This window comes from Microtus oregoni, unplaced genomic scaffold (genome assembly GCF_018167655.1).
Source record: "Microtus oregoni isolate MIOR12 unplaced genomic scaffold, Mior012 000048F_ref0000485, whole genome shotgun sequence".
NCBI lineage: Eukaryota > Metazoa > Chordata > Mammalia > Rodentia > Cricetidae > Microtus > Microtus oregoni.
The window spans coordinates 10857827-10885404 of NW_024543222.1; the positions used below are offsets into that span (position 1 = coordinate 10857827).

The window sequence follows — 27578 nt, forward strand, 5'->3', positions numbered from 1 at the left end:
CCTCTGGAATAGCTGCCAGTGCTCTTAATCACTGAACCACCTCTCCAGCCCTACATCCCTGCTCCTAAAACGACCCTTGAATCAGTAACTATGCTGACAAACTCACACCACAGAACAAACATGGAGACTTTTTTAAGAACCTCAAGCCTCAGCTCCTGGCAAAGACCCCCCACTCCGGCCTTAGAATTCAGTTGCACTTGGTCCCACTAACCACACAGCCTGTCTGGGTCACAGAAAAACTTGGAAGACTGTTGCATTACAGTGGATGACATTAGTCTGGTGCGTGACCTCTGTGTGCAGAGTTGGCACGGGTCATTGTTTCTTTCACCCCGGGTCTTTTCAGCCACATCTGTTAGCTAAAACGAGGTTTATAAGTGAGCAAGAGTGAGCAATAAATGTCTCAGATATTCAGTCGCTTTACTGTACTTCGCCTAGCGGACACTGCCTGGCCCTGACCTGCACACCAAGTCAGAACAATAAACAGAAACAGTGGCATTCCGTCTGTTTGGAGAGACAGGATACGTGTGCTTCGGTCAATACAGGATGTCGGCCAGGCACTGAACATGGCTCTGGATCAGAAGAGCAAACCAAAGGCAGAATCCTGGAAGAGGGGCTCTTTAGTCAGACGTGGGTCACGTCACACTGGGCCCCAGGAAGCAATCAAGGCTCACTATCAGTTCTGAGCTCTCCTTAGACATGGCACTCAGCTTTGATGATGTCTTGTGGTTCTTTCATTCTCCAGGAGTATTTCTCCTCCTCCTCCTCCTCTTCCTTCTCCTCCTCCCCTTCCTCCTCCCCTTCCTCCTCCTCTTCCTCCTCCTCCTCCTCCTCCTTCTTCTTCTTCCTCTTCTTCTTCCTCTTCTTCTTCCTCTTCCTCTTCCTCTTCCTCCTCCTCCTCTTCCCTGTTGTCCATATCCACTAAGCAAAGACCTCAGAATCTCCAGGCTTCTACGCCTTCATTTTGGTGAAAGACAACAGGGAAAAAACGAAACTCTTTCCTCTTCGTGTGTTTAGATCTGCAGGGCTGGTTCCATTCCACACTACTGATGCCATTTCTCAACAGATGAAGAAAAAGACCACCACCCAGTGCCCCAGTGGCCCCCAAGAACTCAGAAATTCAAGCTTGGCATAAAATATCTTGGAGTAAGTCAAACCAAACAAGTGGAAGACTTGTATGACAAGAACTTTAAATCTTTGAAGAAAGAAATTGAAGAAGACACCAGAAAGTGGGAAGATCTCCCATGCTCTTAGGTAGGTAGAATTAACATAGTAAAAATGGCAATCTTACCAAAAGCAATCTACAGATTCAATGCAATGCCCAGCAAAATTCATCACAGACCTTGAAAGAACAGTACTCAACTTCATATGGAAAAGCAAAATAAATAAATAAATAAATAAATAAATAATTTTTAAAAAGTATAGCCAAAACAATCCTGTACAATACAAGAACTTCTGGAGGCATCACAATCCCTGACTTCAAACTCTACTACAGAGCTACAGTACTGAAAACAGCCTGGTATTGGCATAAAACAGACAGGAGGACCAATGGAACCAAATTGAAGACCCAGACATTAATCCACACATTTTTGAACACCTGATTTTTGACAAAGAAGCAAAAAATATCAAAAGGAAAAAGGAAAGCATATTTAACAAATGGTGCTGGCATAACTGGATATCAACATGTAGAAGAATGAAAATAGACCCATGTCTACCACCATGCACACAACTCAAGTCCAAGTGGATCAAAGACCTCAACATAAAGCCTGTCACACTGAACCTTATAGAAGAGAAAGTGGGACATGCACTTGAATGCATTGGCACAGGGAATCACTTCCTAAATATAACCCTAGCAGCACAGATACTGAGAGAAACAATTAATAAATGGGACCTCCTGAAACTGAAAAGCTTCTGTAAAGCAAAGGACACAGTCAACAAGACAAAACAACAACTTACAGAATGGGGAAAGATCTTCACTAACCCCACATCAGACAGAGGTCTGATCTCCAAAATATACAAAGAACTCAAGAAATGGTCATCAAAAGAACAAATAATCCAATTAAAAGAATGGAGTACAGATCTAAATAGAGAACTCTCAACAGGGGAATCTAAAATGGCTGAAAGATAACTTTAAGGAAATGCTCAGCATCCTTAGTCATCAGAGAAATGCAAATAAAAAACAACTCTGAGATTCCATCTTACACCTGTAAGTATGGCCAAGATCAAAAATACTGATGACAACCTATGCTGGAGAGGTTGTGGGGTAAAGGGAACACTCCTGCATTGCTGGTGGGAGTGCAAGCTGGTACAGTCCCTTTGGATGTCAGTGTGGCAATTTTTCAGAAAATTAGGAAACAACCTTCCTCAGGACCCAGTAGTACCACTTTTGGATATATATCCAAAGGATGCTCAACTGTGTCACAAGGACATGTGCTCAACTATGTTCATAGAAGCATTGTTTGTCATAGCCAGAACCTGGAAACAACCTAAATGCCCCTTGACCAAAGAATGGATAAGGAAAATGTGGTACATTTACACAATGGAGTACTACACAGCAGAAAAAAATGACATCTTAAAATTTGCAGGCAAATGAGTGGAGAGAGAAAACATCATTTTGAGTGAGGTAACCCAGACCCAGAAAGACAATTATCACATGTACTCACTCATAAGTGGTTTTTAGACATAAAGCAAAGAAAACTAGTCTACAAATCACAATCCCAGAAAACCTAGACAAAAATGAGGACCCTAAGAGAGACATACATGGATCTAATCTACATGGGAAGTAAAAAAGACAAGATCTCCTGAGTAAATTGGGAGCATGGGGACCTTGGGAGAGGGTTGAAGGGGAGGGAGGAGGCAGGGGAAACATAGAAAAATGTAGAGCTTAATAAAAAATCAATAAAAAAAATTTAAAAAAATCAAGCTTAGAGGCAGGGACAGATCTCAACCAGACCTGAGTTCAACTTTCTGAGCCACTGCCAAACAAGACTGAGTACTGAGCATGAGCTTCCCACTCTTGTAATCCTCAGTACTGGGCAGAAGGAGGCAGATGGGTCCCAGGCGCTGTCTAGCCTAATTGGTGAACTCTAGGTTGGTGAGAGACCCTGTTTCAGGAAACAAGGTAGATAACACCTGAGGGACAACACCTGAGGTTATTCTCCGACCTACACATGCGCACAAGCATGCATACACACACACACACACACACACACATATGCCCACATACACATGTACTTAGACACACATCTACAGAATTCAATATTAAACATTAGCAGAATAGATGCTGTTTCCAATGTCAAAGAGAGAAAATTCTGTAAGTCCGAGGGGCCAGGATCCTCAGATTTCCCCTTTCCTCCCTTCCCCTATGCTGCCCACACCCTTACAAGTAATACTTGTAGGTAGAGTCATTTTCCCAACATCTGACCCCACCCCCTGGCCACAGCTGATTGGTTCAGGAGTGCCCCTCCTCTGAACAGTCTGAATTCCTCCCCCAGAGACTATGAACTATAAACACACACTTCCTGATACAACATGTCATATCCTGTTTGTTTAACAAAAACATCTGTGCTCTGTCTATCACTTCCATATCATCTATATATAGATCCACCTGTCATAATCTATCGTGTGTAATATATATCATCTATTCACCCATTAATTATCTGCCATCAATCATCTACTTATCCATCAATCATCTATTACCTATGATCTATCAATCCATCTATCTATTTATCTATCTACCTGTCTATCTATCTATCTATCATCTATATATCCATCCATCTTTCTATCACTACCTACTTACCTACCAGGCTTGGCCTAAACAGCATATATGAATTCATTTAATCCGGGTAACACTTCTATGAAGGAGATATGACGGCCCCCCATCTTCCACCCTCATTATACGAATGGGAACACAAGCGAAGGGAAGTAACACGGTCAAGGACACAGAGCTGGCAAGAGACAGAGCTGCGACAATACCATGTTTCTTTGAGGAAATAAAAATGAATGGATGATAAGGTGGAATCAGGCTGCTTGTCCCATCTCTGTTGCCTTCAAATTGCCCTTGCATGAACTGCTTAGCTTTGCTATGAAAGAGTGAGAGTAAGTGAGATCAATGAGATCAAAGCTACCAAACTGTGGGCCGACTGCCATTGGCATGAGAATTGCTGTAGGTAACAAATGAAGACAGATGTTTTATCATTATTCATTTATTTCTGTGAATACTAGAAAGAATATATATAGATATATCTAAAGGATATATAATATATATCATCTATATCACTCTATATCTTTATATACATATCCTTTCTATACACACACATATTTATATACATCCTTTCTACATATATATCCCCCAGACCTTTGAAAATGGGGCTATTAGAGCTTAGGACCAAGCCAAACTGGGTCATAGCATCATAGCTTAGAACCAAGTTCTGGATGCACAGGACCGCACAGCAGAAGATATAACCACTTCCCTGACTGTGTCGTTCCCATGCTGCCCAAATCAAGGTGACTGAGGTGGAGGTGACTCCATTCCTTCATGCCAAGGTGAGCTTTGAGCCAGGTCCAGCCACCATAACTGTCCTAAAGTGATGACATCTGTGGGTCTCCCAAGAACACCACAGTCCACAGATATTGAAGTCCCTTATATAAAATGATATCATAACTGGATAAAACCTAATACATCTTTCTGTGTATTTTCAGTGACATTTGTATTGTTTATAATGCCTGACCCAATACAAATTATATATATACACTATTTGGAGGAATAATGACGGGGGGAGTATATTTCCAGTACAGATTAAATGTCTTTTTTCTCATTTCTAAAATTGATTTCTGTTCATCTTTTATCAGTTCCTTGAGAAGTTTATACAATACAATATATTTTGATCATACTCATCCCTTACCTTGCTCCTCCTAGACCCATTTCCCCATTTCCCTACCCACTCATCTTTGGGTACCCTCCTTTTTTTTAACTCATCAAGCATAGTTTGTGCTGCCCACATACCCTTGGCTGTGAGTTCTTTCCTGCAGAGTGGTCTATCCACCAGGAAAACTCTGTTTCAGCAGCTGTTAGCTAGGTAGGGGCGGGACTTCATGCCTATCTTTCCTCTCTACACTATAATTTTGCCTGAATTGAGCTTGCCCGGGGCTTGCACACACTGTCTCAACTGCTATGAATTTCACGCACCGCTGACTGCTCTGATGTTTCTAGAAAACGGTCTCCTGGTAGTCGTTCACAGCTGGGTAAGACACGCCCACTGGTGCAGCAGTGCCGGGACTAGAACGGGACCAACAAACCACTTCCTGGCCAGATCTACAGCCTACTGCACAAGTTGAAATCTATACCTAGCGCCATTATTGGGCCAGGAACCCGTGGCGAGATAAAGTATAGGTTCTAGTGAACGTGCTAAATGGACATGGTCTTAAATCAACTCTTACTGACTTTTGATTATACTCATAGATCAGTGCATCAGTCGGCCGCCATGGGGGAAGCTTCTTTTTTGCAGTAGAAGGAGCTACAGAGACCCACAGATGGTCAAGGTGCAGAACATACATGACTATGGATTGCTCATCCTTAAATGGGACAGATGCGATTTCATTTTGAAATTATTTTCCATTGTACGGTTGGTTGACTTCCCAGATGTGGAATCCATGGCTGCGTATTGTGCTGCACCGTGCTGATGCTTTCCATGAATTGATGTGTTTCAATATAATCCTTGTGAAAATCCTTTCCTATAAAAGTCATTGTCTTTACCCTATTCTAGAGAAACTGGGAGTCGGGGAGCTCAGGGGACTGTCTACACACAACTAGCTGGCACACAGTGGAGATTTGGGGACTGGAGAGATTACTCAAAGGGTAAATCCTTGCTGAATGTCTTACTTAGGATGTCTATTGCTGTGATAAAACACCATGACCAAAAAAGCTTGGGGAAGAAAGGGCTGAATCCAGTTTATAGTCTCACACCCCAGTTCTTTACTGAGGGAAGATATGGCAGGAACTCAGATAGGGCAGGAACCTGGGGCAAGGCCTGAAGCAGAGAACATGGAGGAATGCTGCTTACTGGCTTGCTCCTCATGGCTTACTCAACCTGCTTTCTTATAGCACCCAGGACCACCAGCCCAGAGGGGACACCACCCCCCACAGTGAGATGGACCCTTCCATATCAATCAGTTGAGAAAATGCACCGCAGGCTTGTCCACAGCCCAATCTGATGGGGACATTTTCCCAGTGGAGGTTCCCTCTTACGGAATGACTCTAACTTGTGTCAAGTTGACATGAAACTCGCCGGCACACTGCGCAAACATGAGGGCTTGAGCTTGGATCCCCCAAACCCATACAAAAGCTAGACAGGGGGCAGAGACAAGAGAAGTCTTGGGAGCTTGCAGAATGGCCAGGCTAGCTGAAATGGTAAGCCCCAGATTCAGTAAGAGTCTGATTCAAAACAGAAGGTAGAGAGGTGGCTCGGTGATTAAGAGCGCTTCCAGAGGGCCCAAGTTCAGATCCTAATACCCAAGTCAGGCAGCTCACAACCACCTGAAACTCCACCACAACCACATCACACCACACACAGACACAGACACATTAATTAATTAATTAATTAATTAGTTAATTAATCAATTACTAAGTAAAATTTTTAATTAATAAGGTTAAGGAGATAGAGGGGGATGCTAGTCATTGACCTCTGACCTCCACATGCACACGTGGACACATTTACACTCACTACACTCAAACATGCATATAATGCATACACACACAGACACAAACATTAATCGATTCATTAAATTGCAAAATAAGAAGAGTAGAGCTGTCCTAGAAGCTATGTCTAGAGGACCTAATGGGTCCCTTGAAGGAGACTCTGAGATGTAGAAGTAGCATCCCAAGGAATCAGATGTCAAAGGGTAAGCCATGTGAAGCCCACCAGCAGTGGAAAACAAGCAAGATAAAATGGCAAAACCAGTTCCCCCAAGAGCTCGCCTTGTATCCTGCCCACCTTGGAAAGTTCCTTGGAAAATCCCGAGGCTAAGGGTTGGAGGAAAATCAGCTTCATGGAACAAGATATAAAAGAATCAGCCTGCTCCCGATGCATCAAGAGGAGCTAATGCTAACACACAACCACAAATCCCAGATGTTGTTATGGTTGGATTACAGGGACTTGGAAAGTTCAGGCATGAAATGCCTGGATGATAACAATAGAAAACAGATCAAAAGCCCAAAGAAAGAAATCAAGAGAAATGAAAAACAGAAGGAATTGCTGGGGAAGATGAAAGAGGAGAGCTACAATTTGACACCAAAAGCAGAGCCAGCGGTGAAGGTTTGGCTGGCGGTTGACTCACATCCAGATGAGAATTTTTTTTTTCAGCATTACTGAAGGTATGGGGTTACAGTCCTTGAGTGCATTTGTACATTTCTGGGACTTCAGGGTTAAAAGGATTTCCCGAGAGTCTCCCGGGCCTGTCCCCACTTTTAAATAATCTTGGAGACAGTGTCCAAATCTACGGTGGTTCTTTGATTCTCAGTTTTCTCCACAAATATCAGGCAAGTCAGCAAACAATGACGTAAGGCAGTTTGGTTGCCCCGGCTACAGCCCTACGTTCAGAGCCCGCCCCATCACTCGGTTCAGATCACACAGGACTTGACTCAGGACATAACAGGACTGACGAGACGGCTCTGCTGGTAAGGTACCGGGCAGCAATCTGATTGCCTCAAGTTGCCCCCCAGAACATGGTGGAGGGAGCGCTGGCTCCTAAAATCTATCTTCTAACAACTACCCACTACCCATGGCACACAAGCTCACATGTATGTGTGTATATATGTGTGTGTGTGCGTGCGTGTGTGTGCGTGTGTGCGTGTGTACACATGTGCACACACACAATCTAAAATATCCATTGGTCCTCATCAGGTCATCTGCCCACCCTAGAGAGCAGAATAGGATGCTTTGATTGGCAGGTTGAGCCACGCGCCTATATCAGAATGCATCATCTCCAGACTGGGAACCGAGAGTGGAAGGCAGGTGTTCTCTGTCCCACAGAAGAAACAAACATGTGTCTTTGGAGAACGGAAATGAATGCTAGAAATCAAAAGACCCGACCCAGCTCGGCCATTCCCATCTGACTCTGCTTTAATCTTCCCTTCATCCCAGCTCAGTCTTATGGGCCAGACTCTCCTTTGCCACATTCACCCTTTGGAGAAAGTCGTAAACACCATCACAGACGCTAGATATCAAAAGCATATGCAATTGTTCCCTGCCCATTGTAAAGTAAAGCCCACGGGTCAGGGAGACAGTTCAGCGGGTAAAGGAGCTGCCCAGCCTGGTGACCTGAGTCTGACCTCCAGAACCCATGTGGTGAAAGGAGAGATTCTACTCTAACAAACAGTCCTTTGATTCCGGACACCCACAGTGGCATCTACACACTGTCCCTCCCAACAGCACACACATAACTTATAATAAAATTTAAAAATAGCTGGGCATGGTGGTGCATGTCTTTAATCTTAGCACTCAGAAAGCAAGGAAGGTGGGTCTCTGGGAGTTTGAGGCCAGGATGGTCTACACAACAAGTTCAATTAGTCAGGTCTATAGAGTGAGAACTTGTAGTAATAATAGTAGTAATAATAATAGTAATAATGATGTCCAAGTTATTTTATATTTATTTCCTAAAATGTAAATCTAATTTTTCTAATTCTTTATTTACAAAAGATATTTTAAAATAAGTGACATCACCTTTTGGCCATTTGGTGTCTCAAAAAAGGAAAGAAATAAGAGTTTACAAGATCTGACTGCTACCCCTGAGAACTACACACTTCATTAAGATTTAGGAAAGAGAAAAATATGACTCAAAATATCTCATAAGTATGCCGCTTCTTAATTCTCTCAAGAAAAAACCTACAACTATACCATTTCCCCCCATTTTGACCAATGGCTTTACAGTTCACAAAATACCTTTGTGTTTATTTTTTGCATTCGAAGCTGTGGAAGGCTGCTTCTATTATTAATTGCCATTTTTATAATGCAGAAGCAAAGAGTCAAAGTGGTTGAGTGACTTGCATGGAGTTGCGTCTAGTTATTGCTGTATGCAGACTTGATATCTGGTTCCCTGTCTTCCCTTCAAGCCATGAACCTACCAGAAGTTGAAAACTATGCCACTTAGGCTTGAGGACTCTTGGTGAGGAGGACGCCAAAAGGCAGAATAGCTGGAAGTCAGGGAGGACAGGGACAAGACAGTGGCCTGTGAACATAATGAAGCTGCTACACTAAGGAATTCATCGCAGGTGTGGTTGCCTACACAGAATCAAGCCAGCCAAATTTCCAGTATGGATGGATGGGGGTCATAAGAGCTGAGAGCCATTGGCAGCTGATGGCTCTTAGGAAAGAAAGAGTCTGCTTGCTTCAGGAGTGTGGCTTCTCCTAGATTGCTTCTGCTCCAGGAAGTGGCCCTGAACTCATACATATTTAAGAAATACGAATTGGACTTGGTGTGTTATAATGAAAAAGAAAAAGAAGAGAATATATTGAGAGGGGGAAAACTGGAGGTCTGGGAGAAGTTGCAAGGAGGACTGGAGTGGGTATAATCAAAATATATTGTATACTTCACTACCCAGGTCCACTCACTCTTCCTAGGCCATCTCCATCCATCTGTGATTCACTGCTAACTGCAGAGCTGCTCTCTACCAGGGGCCACTGTCTGCCTTCCTCAGCCTCTCCTTCCAGCCCATCTGAATCCCCTTCGGATTTGTCGCCAACTGTGACCAGAGCCAGGGAACCTCTAGTTCTGCCTCCACCACCCTTCATGGAGCCAGACTGATAGCCCATCAGTCAGCCAACCACGGCATCCATCTTGGACTGCTTGGCGTCTGAACCCAGAGCTCCATCCAGAACCTCAGATCTGAGGCTAGTCAGAGCCTGAACTCTAAAATCCAGAGTGACCCAAGACTGAAAGTAAAGCATTGTTCTTCTGGTTTATAATCTGTCAAACTGAGGCAATGGTAACCAAATAAGAAGATACCCACCCAATGAAGGCGAAACCAGATCTCTACACCAAGCAAAACCACAAATGTCATCGTTCCAAAGGCCTAGATCCAAGCATAAAAACACAAGATAATGCACATCCTCCAGAAGCCAGCAACCTTCTTATAACAAGCCCAGAGAAAAGCAGTTCATCTGAGGCACAAAACAGAACTTCGAAATATCAATTATTAATATGCTCAAGGACGTAAAAAGGATATGAATAAATGCTTCAATAAAGAATGCAAAAACACAAAAAAAGACTGATTGAAATAGTGAGATCTTTTCAAGATATAAAAGTAGAATTTAACAAAGAAATAGAATCACTAAAGAAAAGCCAAAACAAAATAATAACTCAGGAAGTCAAACAACCAAACTCAGAGGTAAGCCTCAACAATAGGGTAAAAGGCATGTGTCATAGTTACTTCTCTATTGCCATGACAAATCTCCATGACCAAAGCAACTTCTAAAAGTAAACGTTTAGCTTGGGGCTCACAGTTCCAGAGGGTTAGAGTCTGTGGCCATGGTGGAAGCAGGAGGATGGCAACAGGCAGGCACAATGTGTTGACCATCGTGGAAGCGGGAAGATGAAAACAGGCAGACACAGTGTGCTGAAACAGTGTCTGAGAACTACATTCCAGTCTACAAGCAGGAACCAGAGAGAGCTAACTGGAAGTGGAATGGGCTTTTGAAACTTCAAAACCCCCAGAGACACACCTCCTACAACAAGGCCATGCCTCCTAATCCTTCCCAAGCAGTTTCACCAACTAGGAATCAAGTATTCAAACATATGAACTCATGGGGGTCATTCTCATTCAAATTACTACTACATGGAATAGAGAATTTCAGGTCTTAAAAAAAAAAACTGGGTAATCCAGTCAAATAAAAATGTTAAATCTTAAAAAAAAAAAAATCCAGGCACAAAACACCAAGAAATATGGGACACTATGAAAATTCCAAACTTACGAATAATAGATATAGAGGAAGGAGAAGAAACAAAGGCCAAAGGCACAGAAAACATTTTTAACAAAATAATAGAAGAAAATTTCACTAAACTGAAGAAAGAGATGCCTATCAAGACACACAAGATTTACAGAACACCAAATAGAAAGGACCAGAGGGCGAGGAAACTCCACACCACACAGAATAATCAAAACACTAAATATATAGAACAAAGAAAGTATATTAAAAAGTAACAAAGAAGACCAAGCCACATATAAAGGCAGGTCCATTAGAATAACAACAGACTTTCAGTGAAGACTGAAAACTAGAAGGACCTGGATGGATGTTCTACACGTTCTAAAAGAACACAGATGCCAATCTGTAAACAGAGTCTATACCTTCATTTCCTGGCCACCCAAACCCAAATAATCACACAGAAACTATATTAATTACAACATTGCTTGGTCAATATCTGAGGCTTATTCCTACATAGCTCTTATATCTTAAATTAACCCATTTTTATTAATCTGTGTATTGTCATGAGGCTGTGGCTTTACTGGTAAGGTTCTGGCATATTTCTCCTTTGGCAGCTACATGAGGTCGGCCTGACTCCACCTTCTTTCCTCCCCTATCTCTGCTTGGATTTCTAGCCTTGTTATATTCTAGCCTGCCATAGGACAAAGTAACTTCTTTATTAACCAGTGAAAATAAAATATATTCACAGCATTCAGAGGTGAATCCCATATCACCAGTCCAAATAACTATATCCAGCAAAACTATCAATCACAGTTGACAGAAAAAGAAAAACATTTCATGATAAAAAAAATTAGACAATTTCTATTCACCAATCCAACTCTACAAAGGGTACTAGAAGGAAAACTTCAGAATGAAGAGGTTAACTATACCCAAAAAGATAAAAAGAAAAAATAATTCCAGAACAGTTCATCAAAAGGGAGGGAAAACACAATAACAGAAATTAATGATACTGTTCAAAAATAACCCTCAACACTAATGATCTCAATTCCCCAGTAAAAAGACACAAACTAAAAGACTGAATTAGAAAACAGGGTCCATCTTTCTGATGCATCCAAGAAACACACCTCACCCTCAAGGACAGATATCACCTTATGGTAAAAGGATGGAAAGGCTTATTCCAAGAAAATGGAAACAAGAGAAAGCAGGCACAGCTATTCTAAGATCTGACAAAATAGACTTCAAGACAAAACTAGTCAGAAGAGGTAGTGAAGGACACTCCATAATCACTAAATGGAAAATTCACCAAGAGAATATTATAATTCTGAAAATATATGGCCCCCAAACGCAAGTGCACTTAAGTTCATCAAAGAAACACTAATGCAGCTAAATTCACACAGTGGTCCTAACACAGTAATAGCAAGTGACATTAATACCCCATTCTCACCAACAGACAGGTCATCCAGAGAAAAACTAAACGGAAGTATTGGAGTTAAATAATGTCATAAAATAGATGAACCTGACAGGCACCCGCATAGCCTTCCACCCAAACACTCGGGACCTCGCTTTCTTCTCAGCAGCTGCCGGTTCTCTAACACTGGTCACACGTAAAGCCACAAAGCACATCTTTTAACAGATACAATAGAATTGAGTTAGTGTCTACATTCTATTTTGTCATTTTGCTTTTTCTATCAAGCTGGGTATCAACAACAATAGATAGGAAGTATACAGACTCACAGAAGCTGAACAACTCACTCATGAATGTAAATTGGGTCAAGGCATAAATTTTAAAAAGGAAATTAGGGCTGGAGAGATTTTCCAGTGGTTAGGAGCACTGGCTGCTATTTCTGAGGACCTGTGCTTGATTCCCAGCACCCATATTGTGGTTCACAGTCCCCCCCCCACTAGCTCTAGCTACAGAGGATCTGACACTCTCTACTGACCTTTGTGGGCAGGTACTCACATGCACATAACAACACAAACACACACACACAGCTACAAAATGGAAATTAAATTTTTTTAGAGCTCAGTGAAAATGAAAACATGGCATATTTCCATATGAGGCATAATGAAGGCAATTCTAAGAGGCAAGTTCATATTATCAAGCACCAACATCAAAAACCTGGAATGCCAGGTGTGATGGTGCATGTCCTTCATCCCATACTCAGAAGGCAAAGGAAGGTAGAATTCTGTGAGTTTGAGGCCAGCTGGTCTACATAGTGAGTTCCATGACAGCCAGAGCTACATAGTGAGACACTATAGTGATGAGGCGAGCAGGCATGCTTTTCGTCCTGCCTGGTTACTGCACAGCTAGCTTAGCCCCAGAAATAATAACACGAAAACTGTATTCTTTTAAACACTGCTTGGCCCATTATATCTAGCCTCTTCTTGGCTAACTCTCATATCTTGATTAACCCATTTCTAATAATCTGTGTATCACCACAAGGTGGTGGCTTACCAGGAAAGATTCAGCATGTCTGACCTGGTGGCTGGCTCCATGGCAGTCTGCTCTCACTTCCCTTCTTCCCAGAATTCTGTTCTGTTTACTCCACCCACCTATGTTCTGACCTATCAGGCCAAGCAGTTTTTTTTATTAATTAGCCAATGAAAGAAAACAGATAGACAAATGACCTTCCCACATCAAGACACTGTCTCAAAACCTAAAAGAAAAAAAGAAATACGTGAAAGACCTTTGGACATTTCATACTATGCTCAGAAGTGCTAGGAAAAAACAAGAAAGAAATAACACCCAAAAGGAGTATGTGGGAAGAAATAACCAAACCTGGAGCTGAAATCAATGAAATAGAAAATAAAAACTAAGAGTTGTTCTTTGAGAAAATCAACAATATTGGCAAACTTTTATCCAAGGTAACCAAAAGAAGAGAGAGAGGATACAAATTAGTAAAATTGGAGATGAAGGGAGACAGTCCAATAGTGTTTGGAAATTCAGGGAATCATAAGGACGTACTTTAAAAATATGTGTTGTAACAAACTAGAGAACTTAAAAGGAGCAAATGAATTTCTTGATATTTATGACCTACAAAAATAGAATCAAGACAAAATAAACAATTTAAACAGATCCACAATTTAATAGAAGCAGTAATTTAAAGTCTCCCAACAAAAAACAATTTCAGGGCCAGATGGATTCAGCATAGAATTCTATCAGTTCTTCAAAGAATAACTCATGCCAATACTCCTCAAACTATTCCAAAAAATAGAAACTGAGGGAACATCTCCAAATTCTTTTTATGAAACTGCTATTACCCCAATACCAAAACCACACAAAGACTCAACGGAAAAGGAAAATTATAGACTAGTCTCCTTTATGAACATACATGCAAAAATTCTCAACAAAATATTTGCAAACCAAATTAAAGAACACATAAATAATATTCTCCATCATGATCTAGTTGGCTTCATCCCAGGGATGCAAAGATGATCCAAAACACATAAATCAATAAATGCAATTCACTACATAAACATAATAAAAGACAAAAACCATATGATCATCTCATTAGATGCAGAAAAGGCCTTTGAAAAAGTCCAACATCCCTTCATGATTAAAGTCCTGGAGAGATTAGGAATACAGAGAACATACCTCAACACAATAAAGACAATTTACAACAAGCCCACAGCCAATAGCACCCTAAACAGACACTCAAAGCATTTCCACAAAATAGGACTAAGAAAAGGATGTCCACTCTCTCCTTATCTATTTAATATAGTACTTGAAGTCTAAGCTAGAAAAACAAGACAATTGGAGACCAAGGGGACACAAATAGGAAAGGAAAAAGCCAAAGTATCTTTATTTGCAGATGATATGATTTATACATAAAAGACCATAAAGCAGTGGTTCTCAACCTTCCTACTGCTGTGACCCTTTAATGCAATGCCTCATGTTGTAGTGATCCCTAGCCATAAAATTATTTCATTACTACTTCTTAACTGTAAGTTTGCTACTGTTATAAGTTGTAATGTGAATTTCTGATATGCACGATATCTGATATGTGACCCCCAAAGAGGTCACATCCCACAGGTTGAGAACAACTGCCCTAAAGACTCTACTAGGAAACTTTGATAAAATGCTGATAAAAATAGAAATTGGAGGAAAAAACAATCTTCAGCTTCATATGGAAATACACAGACACACAAACAAGGTTAGCTAAAACAAATAAGAGAAGGATTTCTGGAGGTCTCACCATCCCTGATTTCAAGTGTACTGTAGAGCTACAGTAATAAAAATCACACGATATCGACTTAAAACAAACAAGCTGAGCAAATAATTAGAACTGGAGAGCTGAACACAACTCTACACATCTACAAATGTTTGACTTTTGACAGCAAAGCAAACACACACATACTGGAGAAGACATAATCTTAAACAATTGTTGTGGTCAAATTGGATAGAGCATGGAGAAGAATGTAAACAGATCCATATCTATCACCCTGCACACACTTAACTCCAAATGGACCAAAGACCCCAAAATAAGACTAGATACCCCAAATCTGATAGAAGAAAACATAGGGAATAGATTTGAACTCATCAGAACATGCTGGTAAGAATACAGAAGTGGGGGAGATACTTATTTATTGCTGGTAAAAGCCAGAACTGTAAATCCACTATTGAGGTTCCTCAAAAAGCTGAAAACCAATCTAACATAAGATCCAGCCATATCAGTCTTAGGCATATACCAAAGGACTCTACCTTCTACCATGGAGATATTTGCTTATTCATGCTCATTGTTGCTTTAGTCTGAACAGCCATAAACTGGGAATAGCCTAGATGTTCACCAGCTGATGAATGGATAATGGAAATATGGTATGTTTACACAATAGAACATTATTCAGCTATTATGAAAAGTGAAATTTGAAAGTAAATGGATGGAGCAAGAAAGAATCATTCTGAGTGAGGTAACTGTGACCCTGAAAGACAGACATTACATGTTTAGTCTTAAATGTGAATGTTAGCTTTGAAGCTTTAGATGTATGTGTGTTTCATTTAGAATAACCACAGAGGTTAGGTAGCTAGTAAAGGACCAGGATGAAGAAGGGGATCTTCCAATGAAAGGGAAGCAGAGCACTGTGTTGTAAAGAGATAAGGTTGAAACTAGGAGGATTAAATGGGGGAGAGGGTGGGACCCTGAAACCAATATGCAAAATATACTGGTGCAATAGTGGCACAAGTAACATGGAAGTAACCAATCACACCTTTTATTTTTTAGGGCTCACTCTACGAGTTGTATCTCATACCTGATACTCCTAAATGTGGCAAGAACCTGAGACTAGATAGTTTGTGAGTCCTAGGGGAAAACCTACTATTATTCTGCCAAAGGAACATAGCAATAAAATTACTCCTAATAATATTTTCCTATACCTAAAGATCAGTGATTCACTCAGCCTTTACCAGAGAAGCTTTTTTTTTTTTTTTTGCAGTATATGGGAACACAAAGACCCTCAACTGGAAAATATGTAAAGAGATAAAGACATTGTCTTTATCAACCCCTCCCCGTAAGAATCAGGATCAGAGTGGAAGAGGAGTTGCAATGACTGTAAGAGCCAGAGGTGGTGGGTGGGTGACCAAGGAAACAGTGTCTTCCAGACATATTGGGGAACATGAACTCACAGGGGTTGTGACAACATGCACAAAATCTGCAAGAATTCAAGTCAGACAAAACCCAGCGTCGAGAAGGGGGGATAGGCACAAAAATCCCACCCTGGCCAAAAAGCTATTTTCAATGCGCATGTGATACCTGCTGGAGAAGAGAAAAACTGGTTTTCTCCAATACTGTGACATGAGGTATAGAAACTACACTCCAGGGCAGGCCCCATGCTCAGTTATAGTTGGCCCTCACAAACCAGACTCCATGTTTTGTGTGCTTTCTTTTGTTGTTGTTTGTCCTGGTATTTTTTGTTTGTTTTGTGTTTGATTGGTTTTGGTGGGGAGTTGTTTTGGTTTCTTGTTTCTTTTGATTTGAGTTTGTTGTTTTATTTTTGAGAGAGAGAGAGAGAACATGAGGTTGGTGAGTAGAGAAGTGGGAATCTGAGGGAAGCTATGGGAGCAGAAAGAATATGGTCAAAATATATTGAATTAAAATAATTTTAAAGCCAATAAATATATAAATGCATCATATAATGTATGAAACTCTCAAAGAACAGGTATATAAAATTAAATTCAAAAAATTGGGTGCCTGTGGATTGGAGAGATGGCCTCAGAAGTTAAGAGCACTTGACCTTCTTGCAGAAGACCCAGGTTTGGTTTCCAGCACCTGCATAGTGGCTTACAGTCATCCACAACTCCAGTTCTAGACAATCTGATGTCTTCTTCTGACCTCCTCAGGCACCAGGAACACATGCAGTGCACATACTTATTCAGACAAAATACACACGCAAAATAAAAATTTGTTTCGCTCATGCTGTGGTGTGGGAGAATTGTCTGTATTCTGTCAATCATGTTTTGAATAAATGCTGATTGGCCAGGCAGGAAGTATAGGCATGTCAACCAGATAGGAAGTAGAGGCAGGATGATGAGAACAGGAGTATTCTGGGAAGAAGGAAGCTCTTCCCCCCCCCCCCCCTGTCCTGCCCAGACCACCAAAGAAGCAGGATATAATCTACCCGACTGGAAAAGGTACCAAGCCATGTGGCTAACATAGATAAGAATAATAGGTTAATATAAGTTACAAGAGCTAATAAGTAGCCTGAGCTAATGGGTCAATCAGTTTTATAACTTATGGAGATCTTTGTGTGATTTTCTTTGGGGCTTGCTGGCTATGGGGTACTGGGTGGGACAGAAATCCCAACAAGCCAGCCCTCATTGTTACAATGCTGGGCCATGAGAATCCCACAAGAAGATTGTCCCAAGATTGAATAACTTGAAACCATTTGAGACTGGGGTTATCTCACACTGTGTATGACTTACGCCAATGTTTACAACTGTAAACCGTCCTACCATTGAACTTATTCAATCGATAGTTTGTGTTTATTGGCTGGCCTGTTTCCTAGATGCCAGGGCCTCCCTAAACTTGCCAATCCCAGGACCTGACCTAGAAGAAAGAGTTCCCTGCCACCAGAGCAACACATTCAAGTCTGGCATGAAGCTAAAGAGTGGCATCCAGGAAGGGATGGATCCAGCTGAGTATGGGGAGAGTTTTCTTGAAGTCAGGCAAAGGAAAAGACTCCAGCAGGTAAAGCTTGTGAGTCCAGAAACTCTTGAATGGGTACAGAGAGAAGATCTGCACATCTTGCCTTGCAGTGTGATGGGGCTCCAAAGTATGTGGACTTGGTCTTAATGTCCACAGGTTACCCTACAGTCAATGTCTGCGGGTGAGTCGGTCTGAAGGCAGCATTGCTAGGATGCTGCTCAAGTCATCCATGAGTCTATGGTGACAAGAGAGAGTAAGGATTGACAAGGAAAAGAAATGCTCAAGTTTGAAGGGGACTTGGGCAGACATTAAAAAAAAAAAAAAAAAAAAAAAAAAAAAAAAAGGACAAAGGACCTGGGATGGGATATTGAGCTATTTCGAGCTGAGACTCAGGGGACACAGGAATACAACAAGAGATGTCGGTAGCCTGAAACTTCTAAGAGAGCAAGTCTTTGGGAGCAGCCCAGGTTGGCAAGTGAGCCAGGAATCACCCCACATTTCCCATGAAAGTGAATGTGGGTAGCCATTGGAGCTGGAGGACTGAACACATCTCTCAAGGAGCAGTTCATAGAACAAGAAAGAGGTGTGTTGAAGTCTCCTACTACTAGTGTCTGTGGTTTGATGGCAGTTTCTCAGGAAATTCGGGATCAACCTACCCCTGGACCCAGCAATACCACTCTTGGGAATATACCCAAGAGAGGCCCTATCATACAACAAAAGTATATGCTCAACTATGTTCATAGCAGCATTGTTTGTAATAGCCAGAACCTGGAAACAACCTAGATGCCCTTCAACGGAAGAATGGATGAAGAAAGTATGGAATATATACATATTAGAGTACTACTCAGCAGTAAAAAACAATGACTTCTTGAATTTTGCATGCAGATGGACGGAAATAGAAAACACTATCCTGAGTGAGGTAAGCCAGACCCAAAAAGAGGAACATGGGATGTGCTCACTCATAATTGGCTTCTAGCCATTAATAAAGGACATTGAGCCTATAATTCGTGATCCTAGGGAAGCTAAATAAGAGGGTGAACCCAAAGAAAAACATAGCGTCATCCTCCTGGATATTAACCTTCATCAGGCGATGAAAGGAGACAGAGACCCACATAGGAGCACCGGACTGAAACCCCAAGGTCCAAATGGATGTTCGCCTTACTAGACTTAGAAGGAGGTGGGAGGTCCTTGGACTCCCCACAGGGCAGGGAACCCTGACTGCTCTTCGGGGTGATAAGAGAGGGGGAGTTGATTGGGGGAGGGGGAGGGAAATGGGAGGCGGTGGCAGGGAGGAGACAGAAATCTTAAAGAAAGAAAGAAAGAAAGAAAGAAAGAAAGAGGTGTGAAGAAAGCAGGGGAGAGGATGTCTGAGGAGAGAGAGAAGGAAAGCTTTTTGGAGGAAACTAATTATCAGAGCCTGTAAGGAAACCTGGAGAGATAAGGGCTGAGCAGTATTGACTGGATTTCACAACAGAGATGTCCTTGGCCTGGTTGGCAAGCATGTCAGCGAGCCGGTGCGACCAGCAGCCAGCAAACGATTGCTGGACAGATGAAGGGGAGGTGATGACATGGCCTCTGTGGCTGAAGACAACTCTTTTATGAAGTTTGGCAAGAAAGTGATGGAGAGAGATACAGGCATCAGGATGGAGCGATGCGCCGGGGCTTAGTTCAGACCGCTGTTATTTTAAAAGACTAAAAGGTTTGGCTGTGTTTGTGTGATGTTTGAGGCCTCCCACCAGGTGGGCAAGACTGGCCTAGGGTTCTGAGGGAGGCAGAGGACTCTGGGAGACTAGAAGAAAAGAAGGAAGTGGACAAAGGTTAGGGAAGTGTGTCTGTGTGACCAAGATATCAAGAGAGGTCAGAGAGACAAGCTGGACTTTCTCAAGAATGGGGAGGACAGAGTGAGTGTCATTTGCCTGAAGTGAGGCGACGGGTCTGGGTCTACAAAATCATGTCTGAGAAGCACTCCATGGAGTTGTTTTTAAGGAGATATCTACCATGAATGGTTTTAGTTTGTGACCCTGTGTTGGGCTACATCCACAGCTATCCTTGGCCATTTGTGACCGACAAGGCTAAGGGCTGGACATGCCTGGGAGGTTCTGAGTTCCCTTAGCAGGAAACGTTCAAGGTTGATGAGTGTGTTGGCGGCACTGAGCTGTGAGTCTCAAAGGCTCCATGGGCTCGTAGCAGCCAAGCTGTGTGGGCTTCAAATCTGGTCTAGAATTCATGGTGAGGTCAAGAGAGACTGAGTTGAAATACCTTGTTCAGGAAGAAAAAAAATGAGCTAAGCCAACGAATATAATAAAATAAGAACAAAGAGGAATATTTAATCTACTCCAGGGAACAGACTTTTCAAACATTTTTCCTGGATCTGTCTACAGTCCCTGTGATGACATTATAGAAAAGGATGCTGATCCGTTCACAGAGGCAGATCTGCAGAATTTCTCCTTGACAGCATTTGGTAGCCTGGATTGAGTCACAAAAAGCCTGTGGAAGTAAAACCTTCCTAAATGGATCCTAATTCAATAATTCTGACTAAGTAAAGGGACTTACTTTCAGTCGATGGAATTTTTCATTAAGAAAATCGATGCCGGGAGGGAGAGATTGCTCAGGGGTGAAGAGTGTTCGATGATTTCAATTCCCAGCACCCATCCTAAGTGGCTCCCAACAGCCTGTGAGTCCAGCTTCTGGAAATCGAACACCCTCTTCTGGGCTCTCCTGATGCACACACATGTACACATACACACATACAGATGCACAGACATAAATAATAAATAAATAAATCTTTTTGTAAAAGGAAACGAATGCATGGAATCGCAGTATACCAGAAAAGCCAAGCGACAGGCAGTGTGCCAGCAGCGTGGTGCCCTGCATCTGAACCTCCAACCTGGGGCCACAGTCAATGTTGCTGTCCATGTCCCTCTACACCCAATACAGACTCATACCAGGGAAGGATGAAGAGGCCAATGTCAGCCCATAGGAGAGCATTTTATGGAGTGGGTCAGGTAGGGATAAAATTGTCTTCCTAGATGGAGAAACTGATGAGGATCATTGCCGTCCGGCAAGCATTTGGCTAGCGATATGAATAGGACCTGGCATTGATTAAAGGTTCTGTCCACTGAGATTGCATAAAAGGCTGCGGGCCATTGCTGTCACTGTCACATTGGAGATGAAGGGGGGTGGTCCGTCCTAGGCTGCACAGCCAGCAGAGGGTGGAGCCAGGATAGAAGCCCAAGGTAAAACACTGACTCTCAGTGTCCATGAAGTCATCACTGCCGTTCTGGCCCTTAGCCTCCAGCAGGAGCTAAATGCTCAATGCGGCAGTAACTTAACCATGAAGGGGAAGAGGCTCAGTGGCAGAAACAATCAGTGAACATGGCGGCTGCGTTGTTCTATGTGTCATCTACCATGGCAGACAGCTGCAAGACCGAGGAAGGCAGAGTGGACAAAATGACACCCCCAGAACCTTGGAGCAGCCCATCGGCTGTGACAGAGAGGTGATGAAGATGATGAGCAGTTTGATGTCATTAGAGTCTTCCTTCCACTGCAGGAAGCCAGGTCCCAGTAGAGCCTCCATATTTTTTCTAGGCAATGGGGTACCTGAGATGGAGTCAGCGAAGGGCAGAGGTTCTCATTCTGAGAGAACCGCTTAGGGGTGGCACACTACAGTGCACAGGCATCATGGAAACGGATGATGCAGTGTGTCCAAAGGAAAACTTGGCTGCCCCAAGGCAAGGCAGAAGACAGATGCAAGAGGTCCTGTGGTCCCTGCTCTGGGTCCCTCCTGCATTTGGGCAGGAACTGTGCATTGCTTTTAGTCAGTAGAGTAGTGCTTCATCTCCTCGGGTGGATATTTATAAGAATCTTTCTTGCTATGAGTCTATTGACTTTACCCCTTAGTCATAATGAAATCCTTTAGTATTCAAGGATAGTCTAACCCCACAAAGGATTGCAATAAATCACATAAGTTATTAACTCAAAAATATTCATGAATCCTGCATAGTTTGGGAGACTGGATTTACTAAATTTGAAGACTCTTTCATCTTAGCTTGTGGACTTTATTTTTTTATGCCTGTTTTTTGGTTTTGTTTTTAAGCTGAGTCTCTCTGTGTAACCCCAACTGGCCTGAAACTCACTATGTAGACCAGGCTGTCCTTGACTCAGCAGTAGTCTTTCTGTTCTTACCTCCTGAATACTGGAATTTGAGGGTGTGTGACCATACCCACTTGACACTCCGGTTTTAAAGTGAGAGGTCTTACACCCACAGAATGTTCTGACTCCAGAAGGAAAAATAAAAAACAGTGGCCACGGATCCTCAGGTAGAAACTTAACCATTCCATCATGAATCTCCTGAACCTGCAACTCGGTGACCTTCAGATGCCCTTGAGAAGATAATGTACGTCCTCCAAGGCCCACTTAGCCCCACAGCAGACCTGGTACAGAGATCAAGGGTTGAGATTAGGATCTGAACTCAACCTGAAATAGTTAATAAGAAAAACTATTGCCATTTTATTTCCCCAAATAAAGGAAGTACATAAGTAGTCAGTCTTTGTGTGACATTATGGCAGAATAGATACCTAGAAAGGTTACTGGACAATTATGAAGCAACTTTCCCCAAACCAGGATAGCATTGATAATGGAAAAGCAACTCCACAATAATCACACTGAGATGCTAGGGGTGTAGATCAGCTGATAGAGTTACTTGCCTAGCAGACATGAAACACTGAGTTCAGTTCCCAGCAGCACGTAAAACTGGGCATGTCCATGCATGGCTGTAACCCCCACATTTGAGAGGTAGAGATCGGAGGGTTGGAAGTTTGAGGTCATATGGAGTTTAAGGCCAGTCTAAACTACAGGAATGCTCCCCCCCGACCTCTGTGTGTGTGTCTTTATGTGTGTGTTGTCTTGAGATATTAGTAGTAAACCCTGGACATATGGTCCTGGGCCACAAAATGCTATGAAAGCAAGGGCAGCTTCATGAGTGTGTGTGTAGAGTGTATGCACATTGCAGGTTCACACGCACGCACACACCCCTTGGAGGTCACAGAAGGGGCAAAGCACCATTCCCCACTGCTCTCTACCCTCTTTCTTTGAGACAAGTCTTTCACCAGCTCTGGAGCCAGGCTGGTGGCCAGCAAATCCCAGCAATCCTCCTGTCTCTGTTCTTTCCAGTGTTTGGGTTTCAGGCACATGCACGGTCACACTGGCTCTTTACATGGGTACTAGAGATTTGAACTCAAACACACTTGCATGGGCTTTTTACGACTGAGCCATCTCCCCAGCATTGCCCCTAACGTTGCGAAACGTCTTAATCGCTTCTGAGTCACCGTTCTGAGAACGGTAATGCCACTTACAAATGCTATTTCATTTGTTCTGTTCTCACTTCCAAAGTGGCATGCTTTTTTGCTTGGCTCTGGTTCCAAAAGCCAGTGTAATTTCATCTCACGGTCATTTCTTCTGGTGGCAATAGACATTTGTATTCCATTCTGTCAGCTTTTTGTGCCACTTCTAAAACAATCGGTCAGTTGATAACACTACAGAAATAGTTTGGGACATTATAGAAAACTCAGTCAAAATAAAGAGAAAGGAAACTTAATCTTTAAATTACAGAAAAATAAATAAGTGCCCTTTTTTTCAAGGTCTGATCATTTATTTGTTGCTCTTAAAGACTTATTTTTGGCTGGACTCAGAAGTAGAATCTCTCGGCTAGGGCAGTCTATGTTTCTTGGCAATTTTTCTTTGGCTTTCTTCATTCTCTCTGCCAGAAGTTTAGTATATTCTGCAACCTCCTCATTTTCTTTAGTGTGTTGTTGTCTAGTACATTTCATCATCATGTGTGTTGCAGGACATGTGGAGTAACAAGACACTGACTCTTGGGCGCTTTGGTCCTGGGTTTCTCACCGTATTCATTTAAGGTCTTTCTGATTGTGTATTGGTGGACATCATCTTCCTTACGAAGACTGAAAAGCTTTCAGATTCTGTTAGCTCTTTGCGGCCCCAACTGCCAAGGTGCAGGAGTATCTGCCGGCCCAGGAATATCCTTCTCTCCTTTTTACCAAGTTGAGAACGTTTAGGTTGGCATCCACAGTGCATCCTTTAACAGACTTCTGCTTCCCTTGGGCTGTAACAAGAATGCTGCCCCTTCCTCAACAGCAGGCGCACTCTGCCGTGGGTCAAGATAACGTGCTTCATGGGCAAGCCTTGTTTGGCACTGCCACTGATTCAGACCACACGGCTCTTCACTCTTCACCCAGAACATCAGCTCCTTCTGGGGCCATGCGTTTTTCAGAGAAAGCATGAAGCCTGAGTTCATCGTGCACTTCAGAGAGTTTCTGACAGCCAGTGGCTGGGAAGGAGACATTCAGCTCCGCCCTGACGTGACTGACTGCCAGGGTGGCACCATAGCAGTGAGCTCTCTTTTTTAAAAGCAGCACACAGGGTAGCAGGCTTCGTTGTGGTATTCTCACATTCACTTTCTTGTTGCTGATCCCCCATCTCCCTCTTCCATCTCCCTGTCCACCCTCTGCCGATTGCCTTTCTCCCCCACCTTCACCACCACCCCCAGCCTCCTTCCTGTTTTCAAGCCACAGGTATGTATTCCATCACCCTCCTTTTTCTCCTTTTCCTCCTTCTCATGATTCCCTTTCTAGTCTCCAGACCTACGGCCATCCCGAACACACACACAAAAATGAAGATCTAGGACCTGCATGTAAGAGAAGATAAGTGCGGTGTTTGTCTTTCTGTGTCTGGGCCATTTCTGGGACCAGGTTATTTTACTTAATATAATAATCGCTAGCTGCAGCCATTTTCCTTCATATGTCATGATTTTGGTTTTCCTCACAACTGAATAAAATTCCATTATGTATATATACTTCTTTTTTAAAAAATCCATCCAACCGCTGATGGATATCTAGGCCACTTACACTTCCTAGAACACACAGAGATGTGCATACATCTCTATAAAGTATGGACTTAGTCCTTCTGGTTTATAGCATGGCCATCTCACTCTTGGCTCTTACAGGGGAACCCCCATACTGACTCCGTGGTGGCTGTGCGAGTTTACACTCCACTAGCAGTGAGTGCAGGCTCTTCTCCCACGTCCCCTCCAGCCTTTGTGGCCATTGGTTTCCTTGATGTCAGGCATTCTGACTGGGGTGAGGTGGAACTAAAAAGAAGTTTTTATTTGCCTTTCTCCAGTCATCTGGACATCAATAACCTTTGAGCATGGAGCCCTGCTGTATCATCTATCATGACTATTATCATTTTACATGTGTCAATGTTTTATCTGTGTACCACATGGGTCCCTGGTGCCTATCACATGAATGCCTGGTGCCCAAGTAACTCAGAAGAGAACATCAGATCTCCTAGAATTGGAATTATAGCCATATGGGTGATGTGAATAAAACCCAGGTTCTCTGCAAGAGCAGCCAGTACTCTTAACCACTAAGGCATCTCTCCAGTCCTTCATATTCTCATTTTGCCCCAGGTCCTTTGAGTGTTGTGACATCTGGGGCCCCAGAGCAGGTGGCAGCCCTCCTCCAGAACCAGCTAGCACAAACTAAGTTGTTCCCAGGAACCACATCATGCCCGTTTGACTGGTTGAGTCTTTCAAAGTCTCTGCAGTCTGCCAGATGTCTGGCCTGCTCAGCAACTGGATGCCCGCACCATAGAGGGCGTGTGTATTCTTCAACCAATGATGTTGAGTTCACTGACCAGCAAAGCCCAGCCCACTAATGCTGGCAGATGCCATTTATGGGGCTTTCAAGGGCGATAACTGTAAAATCTCATTCCCTGTCTTAACAAACCAGAACCAAGCGGGGTGGCGTTGCCAAAGGCATGCAGCTGCCCGTGACAGTGTATAGGCAGGAAGGAGATCTAAATCTCTGGATGAACCCTTAAGAACAAAGCATGCCCCCCGCCGCAGAAAAGTGACACCAGCCTGATTGGGGGAAGTGCAGTTGAGACCAGTATTTTCAGGTTGAGCATCCCGGGGCATGGAGGATCACCATTAGAACTCCTCAACCCTGGCATCAATGACTCGGTGGTCAGATAGTCCTGTGTTGGAGGGGAAGATGTATTGGATAGTTATGATTTAGCAGGAGCCTAGATCTCCACCACCTGGCGCCTTTCTTCTATAAGAAAGAGCCTTAAATCCATGAGGGCATCATCTCCTGGGACCAGGGATTCCACCTTTACTTCTGCAGTGGTTGCAAAACCACCACTAGATCTTGATAACAATTCCCTGGCTTGGTGTAGGGTTGGGGGAGACAAATTGCCTCCAGTTGAGAAGCCCTCATTTACTGAATCCATTCAAAAAAGAAGGTAAAGCCCTGTGTGATGACATTCACCTGTAATCCCAGCACTCAAAAGGTGGCAACAGATGGCTCAGGAATCCAAGGTCTTCCTCACCTACTTAAGGAATTCAAGGACAGTTTGGGTTATATAACGCCTGCCTGCTTTTTTTTTGGGGGGGGGTTGGGGTAATGAGGATTAAATACACTTAGAATTGGTCATGAATTTGGAAACAGAATCCCACAAGCTTGAAACTCTGAGGTGGGTTAAATGGATGATAATATGCCCTACTACCCACCCTGGTACCTCACCTAAGGATAGTATTGCTCATATGTTGCACATCTGCCTGGGTGATCTACCCTGCTCACGGCAGCCAATACCTCCCCCGGCATTTGCAGCTCTGTGTACCTCAGGTTTCCTGTTCACGACAGTTGGTACCCCGTTTGCGGCTCTGTGTACCTCAGGCTTCCTGCCCACGACAGTCGGTACCCCGTTTGCGGCTCTGTGTACCTCAGGTTTTCTGCTCACGACAGTCGGTACCCCGTTTGCAGCTCTGTGTTCCTCAAGAAGTCTTTGCCCATCTCTGCTTAGACCCGCACCACTTGCTGCTGGGGCATGTCTTAACTTATCTGAGATCCAGTTGGAAGATGGGTTTATTACTGCACTCAGCTCATGACAGGGTTTTGAAAAGTAGACGTGTCCACGTCCCTGCAACAGTGGTCAGCCCATTGGTATTGCCATCACTACTCAGCAGTGACCGGGCTATGAAAGAAGCACATTGGTTGGGCCTGGGTGGCAGATGCGCTTCAGAGTAGAATTTGAGGAGACAGTTCAGAGGATAAGGAGCTTGCTACATGAGTATGAGGAACTGTTCAGATCCCAGCAAGTACTGGGCATCATGCATGGCAGGCCAGCTGTAATCTTCATTTTCAGGAAGCAGAAACAGGGGCATCGCCGGGGCAAACTGGCTAACTACACTAAATGAATGCCGAACTCTGGGTTCAGGGAAGAGATCCTGCCTCAATATCTAAGAAGAAACCCGATGTCAACTTCTGGTCCCTGCACATACATTTGCACCTGCTCACACACCTATTTATACACGTGCGTGCACACAGGCACGCGCACACACACTTGAAGCACCAGTATAGAAATTTCTTTTTCTCCTCTCTTGAATGGAGCCAGATCTCAGTTCCACTGTAACATACCCACCCCACTTGGTCCAGGTGGTGCA

General features: G+C 43.1%; 1 pseudogene; it reads left to right on the forward strand.

Moving 5' to 3' along the window:
• Positions 1-26938, forward strand: part of LOC121436023 — a 51140-nt pseudogene extending 24202 nt beyond the window's left edge.
• Positions 26939-27578: the final 640 nt, after the last annotated feature.